The sequence below is a fragment of the Littorina saxatilis genome, linkage group LG15 (assembly GCF_037325665.1).
Source record: "Littorina saxatilis isolate snail1 linkage group LG15, US_GU_Lsax_2.0, whole genome shotgun sequence".
NCBI lineage: Eukaryota > Metazoa > Mollusca > Gastropoda > Littorinimorpha > Littorinidae > Littorina > Littorina saxatilis.
Genome location: NC_090259.1, coordinates 10,684,610 through 10,694,782, shown reverse-complemented (window position 1 = coordinate 10,694,782; position 10,173 = coordinate 10,684,610). Strand labels below are relative to the sequence as shown.

Sequence of the window (10,173 nt, the reverse complement as noted above, 5' to 3'; positions counted from 1 at the left end):
AAAATACAGGAAAGCCAGTGAGAGATTAGAAAAAGAACAAGGATAAAAAGAGAGAAATAGAAAAGTATCTATATACATGTAATATGGGTTAAAAAAAAAAGGATATTAAAACTAAGAAAAGAAAATCAAAGCAATAGCAGGAAGACAACAAAAGGACTAAGAAACAAGTCGCGTAAGGCGAAATTACTACATTTAGTCAAGCTGTCGAACTCACGGAATGAAACTGAACGCACTGTATTTTTTTTCCACCAAGACAGTACAGCTTCGTCAATCCCCGCGAGAAGGAAATCGCTCACCTCCCACGTGCAAAACGCAGTGATATGCACACGCCAGAATAGCGCGGTAGCGTATTGTGCTAAGCAGGAAAGCGCGCTTTTCTGTATTCGTGTTAACTTTCTAAGCTTGTTTTGAATACAACCTATCATATCTATATGTTTTTGGAATCAGGAAACGATAAAGAATAAGATGAAATCATTTTTGGATCGATTTCTTAAATTTTAATCGTAAGACTAATTAATCTATTTTCGTTAATTGTGATCACATTTTAAGAGTAAACATGACATATGTATATATTTTTAGATTCAGAATGTCATGAAGAATACGATGCAATCAATTTTAAATCTGTTTGCGAAAAATCGATTTTAATGACAACTTTAATGAGCAAACTCATTAATTAATTTGAAAGCCTCCAAGCTGAAATGCAATACCATAGTCCGGGCGTCGTCGAAGATTACTTGACCAAAATGTCAACCAATTTGGTTTAAAAATGAGAGCGTGACAGTGCCGCCTCAACTTTCACGAAAAGCCGGATATGACGTCATCAAAGACATTTATCAAAAAAATGAAAAAAAAACCTCTGGGGATATCATACCCAGGAACTCCCATGTAAAATGTCATGAAGATCGGTCTAGTAGTTTTCTCTAAATCGCTCTACACACACACACACACACACACACACACACACACACACACACACACACACACACACACACACACACACACACACACACACACACATACACCACGTACACCCTCGTCTCGATTCCCCCCTCTACGTTAAAACATTTAGTCAAAACTTGACTAAATGTAACTGAATGTAAAAAGAAGAGACAGAATGTTGAGAAATAAAAAAAATAAAAATAAAAATAAAAGCGATTTTCTTTTTTTAAAAACAACAAGACTGACAGCAAAAAAGGCCAGAATTATAACAATAAAAATGCCCAACAAAAGACGGAGTCGCCCAGGAGGGTCAGTGTAACCGCATTAGAGTTGTAATCGGATCAAACCCGTACGGCTTACGCCCTGTGGCATGGCGAAAACACAATATTTGAAGACAGGATTAGCTAAAAGCTGCCTGCTGCGGGAAAGAATGTACATAGCTGGTGAAATGGGATTTTCAAAATTATCAACAAAAAGTGTCCGTACTCTTATAAAAAAAGAAAGAGAGAGGGGGGGTGCGGAGAGATGGGGGGGGGGGGGGGGGGGAGAGAGAGAGAGAGAGAGAGAGAGAGAGAGAGAGAGAGAGAGAGAGACAGAGACAGAGACAGAGACAGAGACAGAGACAGAGACAGAGAGAAAATTGAATTGAATTGAATTGAACTTTATTTAACAAGGATTAAGATTTAAGGCTACGCCTTTTCTTACAATCTGTCCTTGGGACGCACAGACACAATGATAAAATTGAAAAATTAAAAATTAAAAATTAAAAAGTTTAAAAGTTTACCAACAAAAGGAGGTCAGAAAACTTCAGCACGTGATGATAAAGATGACGATGATGATGATGATGATGATGATGATGATAATGATGAAGATGAGGCATGAAGAGCATACATGTGTGGTAATTCATAAAATAAAATGCATACTATGCAAGTAATTATAAGTACAAGCTGGTAACAATCGAACATGTAGCAATAGTACAACAAAAATATGTTCAGAATATACAATGCACAGCATATCATTGGCGTAATACTAAGTGTGGTAAATCAAAACGCGTTAAACTACTCAGACATTAAGTGTTTTTTTACACATTTTTTAAAACTTTTTAATGACTTTAGGTGCTCCGGGGTCAGGCTATCTCCAATTAGGTGGCGGGGCGACCATCCCCAACCCGGCGGGTCCCCAGGCGGCGGATAGGGGGCGTCCCTTAGATATAAGGGATTGCAGCGATATAAGTCGGGCTTGCCCGGACGAATAAGCTGTCCTGGACCAACTGGCGGTGTTCCTATCAGAGCGGGGTGGTGAACAGGTGGCACTGTTGACTCGTAAATACCCTATGTGCTCATACGGGTTCATCACGCGGGTAAGAGGCGCGTTAAAACCTCTGCTACCTGTGCTCCCAGGTAAGGTCCCTGACCAGGAGCTAAGGGTGGGGTAACCCCGACAGAAACCTCTAGTGCTGAAGTCGGCGGTACTGAGCGAGACAGCGCACTTTAACGGATCACAGTACCACGCACACCATCGCCATCGCCATCGCCATGACTTTAGGTGCTTAAAGGATGATGGAAATGAATTCCAAACTGATGTACCCGAAAAAGCAAGACTGGTCTTTTAAAGGTCAATTCGTGGAATGGGTGGGATCAAGCTGACCGACCCATATCTGTCGGTAGCTTTATTAAATAGTGATGTAATGTAAATCGGCACTTTACCGTAATACAATTTATGCATGAAAATGGCTTTGTTTAACTTGAGATGCTTTTCCAGTGGAAGAAAGTTAAGCATTTTTAATTTCATATCTGTTGGGGCATTATCCTGTTTAGCCTGTGCTGCGACTTCTGTCTTGTGTGTGGCGCACGTTATATGTCAAAGCAGCACCGCCCTGATATGGCCCTTCGTGGTCGGCTGGGCGTTAAGCAAATAAACAAACAAACAAACAAACAAAATCTCTCCTTAAGTCTTTGAATTCCGGCCTCCCCTCCCTCCTCCCCTCCTCAACCTCCCTCTCTCTCTCCCTCCCTACCCCCCTCTCTCTCCCTCCCTACCTCCCTCTCTCTCAAATACTTTGCTACCATAATGTTCTTATATACCAACCCCTCTCTCTCCCTCCCTACCCCTCTCTCTCTACCACTTTGTTACCACAATGTTCTATAAACCACCCCTCTCTCTCTAACACTTTGTTACCACAATGTTCTATAAACCACCCCTCTCTCTCTAACACTTTGTTACCACAATGTTCTATAAACCACCCCTCCCTCTCTAACACTTTGTTACCACAATGTTCTATAAACCACCCCTCTCTCTCTCTCCCTACCTCCCTCTCTCTAACACTTTGTTACCACAATGTTCTATAAACCACCCCTCTCTCTCCCTCCCTACCTCCCTCTCTCTAACACTTTGTTACCACAATGTTCTATAAACCACCCCTCTCTCTCCCTCCCTACCTCCCTCTCTCTCAAATACTTTGCTACCATAATGTTCTTATATATCAACCCCTCTCTCGCCCTCCCTACCCCTCTCTCTCTCTCTAACACTTTGTTACCACAATGTTCTATAAACCACCCCTCTCTCTCCCTCCCTACCCCTCTCTCTCTAACACTTTGTTACCACAATGTTCTATAAACCACCCCTCTCTCTCTAACACTTTGTTACCACAATGTTCTATAAACCACCCCACTCTCTCTAACACTTTGTTACCACAATGTTCTATAAACCACCCCTCTCTCTCTAACACTTTGTTACCACAATGTTCTATAAACCACCCCTCTCTCTCTAACACTTTGTTACCACAATGTTCTATAAACCACCCCTCTCTCTCTAACACTTTGTTACCACAATGTTCTATAAACCACCCCTCTCTCTCTAACACTTTGTTACCACAATGTTCTATAAACCACCCCTCTCTCTCTAACACTTTGTTACCACAATGTTCTATAAACTACCCCTCTCTCTCTAACACTTTGTTATCACAATGTTCTATAAACCACCCCTCTCTCTCTAACACTTTGTTACCACAATGTTCTATAAACCACCCCTCCCTCTCTAACACTTTGTTACCACAATGTTCTATAAACCACCCCTCTCTCTCTAAGACTTTGTTACCACTATGTTCTATAAACCACCCCTCTCTCTCTAACACTTTGTTACCACAATGTTCTATAAACCACCCCTCTCTCTCTAACACTTTGTTACCACAATGTTCTATAAACCACCCCTCTCTCTCTAACACTTTGTTACCACAATGTTCTATAAACCACCCCTCTCTCTCTAACACTTTGTTACCACAATGTTCTATAAACCACCCCTTCCTCTCTAACACTTTGTTACCACAATGTTCTATAAACCACCCCTCTCTCTCCCTCCCTACCTCCCTCTCTCTAACACTTTGTTACCACAATGTTCTATAAACCACCCCTCTCTCTCCCTCCCTACCTCCCTCTCTCTAACACTTTGTTACCACAATGTTCTATAAACCACCCCTCTCTCTCCCTCCCTACCTCCCTCTCTCTCAAATACTTTGCTACCATAATGTTCTTATATATCAACCCCTCTCTCGCCCTCCCTACCCCTCTCTCTCTCTCTAACACTTTGTTACCACAATGTTCTATAAACCACCCCTCTCTCTCCCTCCCTACCCCTCTCTCTCTACCACTTTGTTACCACAATGTTCTATAAACCACCCCTCTCTCTCTAACACTTTGTTACCACAATGTTCTATAAACCACCCCTCTCTCTCTAACACTTTGTTACCACAATGTTCTATAAACCACCCCTCTCTCTCTAACACTTTGTTACCACAATGTTCTATAAACCACCCCTCTCTCTCTAACACTTTGTTACCACAATGTTCTATAAACCACCCCTCTCTCTCTAACACTTTGTTACCACAATGTTCTATAAACCACCCCTCTCTCTCTAACACTTTGTTACCACAATGTTCTATAAACCACCCCTCTCTCTCTAACACTTTGTTACCACAATGTTCTATAAACCACCCCTCTCTCTCTAACACTTTGTTACCACAATGTTCTATAAACCACCCCTCTCTCTCTAACACTTTGTTACCACAATGTTCTATAAACCACCCCTCTCTCTCTAACACTTTGTTACCACAATGTTCTATAAACCACCCCTCTCTCTCTAACACTTTGTTACCACAATGTTCTATAAACCACCCCTCTCTCTCTCACACTTTGTTACCACAATGTTCTATAAACCACCCCTCTCTCTCTCACACTTTGTTACCACAATGTTCTATAAACCACCCCTCTCTCTCTCACACTTTGTTACCACAATGTTCTATAAACCACCCCTCTCTCTCTAACACTTTGTTACCACAATGTTCTATAAACCACCCCTCTCTCTCTAACACTTTGTTACCACAATGTTCTATAAACAACCCCTCTCTCTCTCACACTTTGTTACCACAATGTTCTATAAACCACCCCTCTCTCTCTAACACTTTGTTACCACAACGTTCTATAAACCACCCCTCTCTCTCTAACACTTTGTTACCACAATGTTCTATTAACCACCCCTCTCTCTCTCACACTTTGTTACCACAATGTTCTATAAACCACCCCTCTCTCTCTAACACTTTGTTACCACAACGTTCTATAAACCACCCCTCTCTCTCTAACACTTTGTTACCACAACGTTCTATAAACCACCCCTCTCTCTCTAACACTTTGTTACCACAATGTTCTATAAACCACCCCTCTCTCTCTAACACTTTGTTACCACAATGTTCTATAAACCACCCCTCTCTCTCTAACACTTTGTTACCACAATGTTCTATAAACCACCCCTCTCTCTCTAACACTTTGTTACCACAATGTTCTATAAACCACCCCTCTCTCTCTAACACTTTGTTACCACAATGTTCTATAAACCACCCCTCTCTCTCTAACACTTTGTTACCACAATGTTCTATAAACCACCCCTCTCTCTCTAACACTTTGTTACCACAATGTTCTATAAACCACCCCTCTCTCTCTAACACTTTGTTACCACAATGTTCTATAAACCACCCCTCTCTCTCTAACACTTTGTTACCACAATGTTCTATAAACCACCCCTCTCTCTCTAACACTTTGTTACCACAATGTTCTATAAACCACCCCTCTCTCTCTCACACTTTGTTACCACAATGTTCTATAAACCACCCCTCTCTCTCTATCTGAAGTTGGTGCGTTACACGTGCAGCCCGCCACACCGCACAATGACAGCCCTGCACTGCACAGCGGGACTGTCACACAAAGAAGCACCTTGCCCTTGCAGGCATCCACCGCCGCACGTGTCTAGCTAGGGTCATTATTTGTCAAAGTTGTCACTGTGCCCTGCGCTATGACGCTGTGTCTTGCTGCGTCATCTTCCCATAGCTTGGGGCGAGTTGGAAAATCATTGACGTAGAGTTGGATGTGTTGTGTGTGTGTGTGGGGGGGGGGGGGGGGGAGGGGGGGTGTGGGGTGAGTGGGGGGATAGAGAAAGAGAGAGGGGGTGGGGGGATAGAGAGAGAGAGAGAGAGAGAGAGACAGACAGACAGACAGACAGAGAGACGGACAGACAAAGAGACAGACAGACAAAGAGAGAGGAATGGAGAGTAACAGTTCTCTGAATTTATGTACTGTAAAATTCATATTATAGTGCTTGGCAGCGATGAACACACACACACACACACACACACACACACACACACACACACACACACACACACACACACACACACTACCACCCCCCCCCCCCCCCCCCAAACCTCACCATCCCTCAACCCCTCATGCGCAGCAGTCCAGAAGGTAGTATCAGGTGTACATCAAAGAAAGCCGCCCCAGGTAAGGCGGAGTATCAGGCAGGTGTTTTACTGCCGCGCAGATCAATGTAGCGCTGACAGACACATCTGTCCCTCCGGGCTCCGGGAACTGCCCCCCCCTCCCTCCCTCCCCCTGCAATCTGATCCCTATCACTGTACGAAGAGGAGGAGGAAGAGGAGGGGGAAGGAACAAACAGACAAAGAGATTCTCACAGAAAAACAGTCGGTGATTATTCTGCTGCCCGATTACAACAACAATAAACTAATAAGAAAAGAAATAAAAAGGTTGCAATTGTTTAAAGTGTTGAAGCGACAGTGCTCTCTTATTCCCCTAGGTATTGTATCTCTTGTTTTTCAGGTATATCTCTACGACAAAAACAAACACAAAAAAAACAATCGCACAACAACAAAAAAAACTGAAAATAAATCCAAAAACAAAGAGACTGCCAACGTTCCAAAATTCAGAATAAAAAACCCAAGAAAGGTAGGTTGTTGGAACGTTTGTTATTGACAAAACAATACATTCACAGATATTTCGACCCAACGGTCTTTTAAGTGAACAGACAAACAAATATTCACACAAAACTTATCTTGATAGTTCTATCAGTTTACGTCCACTCGTCAGGAAGCCGAGCGAATGAATGCACTATACTATGTAGACAATGTCACTATACCGTAGACAATGTTTCATTCGCTCGGCTTCTTGACGAGTGGACGTAAACTGATAGAACTTTCTTTCTTTCTTTATTTGGTGTTTAACGTCGTTTTCAACCGTTCAAGGTTATATCGCGACGGCTGATAGAACTATCAAGATAAGTTTTGTGTGAATATTTGTTTGTCTGTTCACTTAAAAGACCGTTGGGTCGAAATATCTGTGAATGTATTGTTTTGTCAATAACAAACGTTCCAACAACCTACCTTTCTTGTTTTTTGATTCCAACTGAAAATAGCAAGACAAAACCAAAGAACGTACCAATATCGGGCTTGTCAGGTAATACATTTTCTCTTTTGTCATGTACTTGGACTAAAGTAACACATCAAAAGTCAAGAAAAACACACGAAGTCAAATTACTACCAGATGCTCCCATCCTTCTCCTCTGGTCAGAGTACATCACGTGAGCCATTGGTTCTGTTTCTTTCTTGCCGAGCGATTGAATGCTATGTACGCACTAGTCAAGCAAAATGTTTCGCTGCTGGTAATACTTCCCAATATCTACCGTAGACTGTGCTTGTTCAAAAACCAAATCCCAAATATTATTTATACGTTTCATATGAAAAGATATAATTGCACAGAGAGGGTCATCATATCAACCCGACCATGTTCAGCAATAAACAATTGCACAGAGAGGGTCATCATATCAACCCGACCATGTTCAGCAATAAACAATTGCACAGAGAGGGTTATCATATCAACCCGACCATGTTCAGCAATAAACAATTGCACAGAGAGGGTTATCATATCAACCCGACCATGTTCAGTAATAAACAATTGCACAGAGAGGGTCATCATATCAACCCGACCATGTTCAGCAATAAACAATTGCACAGAGAGGGTCATCATATCAACCCGACCATGTTCAGCAATAAACAATTGCACAGAGAGGGTCATCATATCAACCCGACCATGTTCAGCAATAAACAATTGCACAGAGAGGGTTATCATATCAACCCGACCATGTTCAGTAATAAACAATTGCACAGAGAGGGTCATCATATCAACCCGACCATGTTCAGCAATAAACAATTGCACAGAGAGGGTTATCATATCAACCCGACCATGTTCAGCAATAAACAATTGCACAGACTCAAATATCAACTTATGAATTATAAAATGAATATTGCTCGCAGCCTTTTAATACTATATATTCATACATGTATCTAAAGGCCAGAGGCAATGAATGAATTGTTGACATGCGAACATCTGCGTACAACGTGCAATTTAACAGGTTACACATTTAATTCTAACAGAAATTCAACCTTGCAAAAAAGTTAAGAAAAAGGTTTGACTAACAGAGTTTTTTTCAACACCTAGCAAAAACACAATATTCACCAGAATTTTCAATCAACGCGGATTTTGTTTTTAATTTTTTGTTTTGTGTGTGTTCAAGTACACAGGCTCGTATGTGGAAAAAGCCACGGCAATGACCTATCGATACCAACACCAGTGATGGCGCTGGTATTTTTTCAAACCGGTACGCGAACTTGTATGATGCAAACAGTCGAGAGAAAAAAACGGTAGGCTGGTCATTGGAACCAGTAAGAGTCCAACTCAGAGTACTGGTTTTGTTGTTTTACCGGTGAAAAAAACACGGTAGTTCAAAAATCAACCGGTAGGTCATACCGGCAGCCATTTTTGTTCCGGTATTTTCTCATTTCAAACGGTAAAATATCGGTAATTACCGGTTAACGCCAATACTGAATACTTACCAAAATAGTAACCTTACGCAAAAAAACAAAACAAGAAAATAAAAAGGCCAAAAGGTGAGCCGAGAGAAGATAGTCCCCGCAGTAAAAGTTGACACAATCGTTATAATTATGTGGAGTGGTAAACAGAAGATGATAATCCGGACATGACCAAACACCCATCGCAATTGTAACCTAACGCAAAAGCCTCATTAAAAAAAAAAAAAGAGAAAAAAGAGACCGACAGAAAACAGGTCCCCGCAGCCAAAGCAGACGAGGTCGGTTGTGACGAGAAAGATGAGGAACGCTGCTGCCAGTTGACCCAACGGCACCCAACGGCACGTAACAGTGTACCAGCTCCTCAGAACCGCAAGCGTAACCTTTCACAAAAGCCTGATGAAGAAGAGACCGACATAAGGCAGGTTCACACAGGCAAACCAGACGAGGTTGTGTTATAATTATGTGGGGTGTGCCTAGAAAGATGAGGATGCGACGGACATGACCTGACGGTACCTAACAGTACCGACACCCATCACAAGCATAACATCACGCTAAAGCCTTGTGGATAAAAAGACCGACAGAAGGCAGCTTCGTGCAGCAGAAGCAGACTAGGCCGAGTTGTATGTAGGGCGATAAGCACCAAGATAAGGATGCTGAGTACAGGCAACCAGAGATTCAGTTGAGGAGAAGGACGAGGGGGAGGAGGAGCAGAGGAGGAGAAGGACGAGGAGGAGGAGCAGCAGAGGAGCGGAGAGGCATTGCACGTTGCGGTGAATTATTTATCGACCTTCCGCCGAACCCTGTCCCGTCCCTGGCCGCTAACCTCCTCAATAATTCACACTCCTTGCTGTCGTTTCCTCACTCTGTCTCTCCTTCCCTCGAAGCACCTGATCCCCCCCCCCCCCCCCTGATACCCCCCCCCCCCCCCACAGCACTCTGTCCCGTTACCGTCCCTCACTGATAAAGCCCATCCTTTACCTCTGCGGACTGGGTGGCCGAGTGGTAACGCACTTGCGCTCGGAAGCGAG

General features: G+C 42.7%; 1 protein-coding gene across 1 annotated transcript in view; it reads right to left on the bottom strand.

Moving 5' to 3' along the window:
* LOC138948551 (LIM/homeobox protein Lhx3-like) overlaps positions 1-10,173 on the bottom strand; it is a 50,420-nt gene that overhangs the window by 9,404 nt on the left and 30,843 nt on the right. The gene's annotated exons all lie outside the window — the stretch shown is intronic.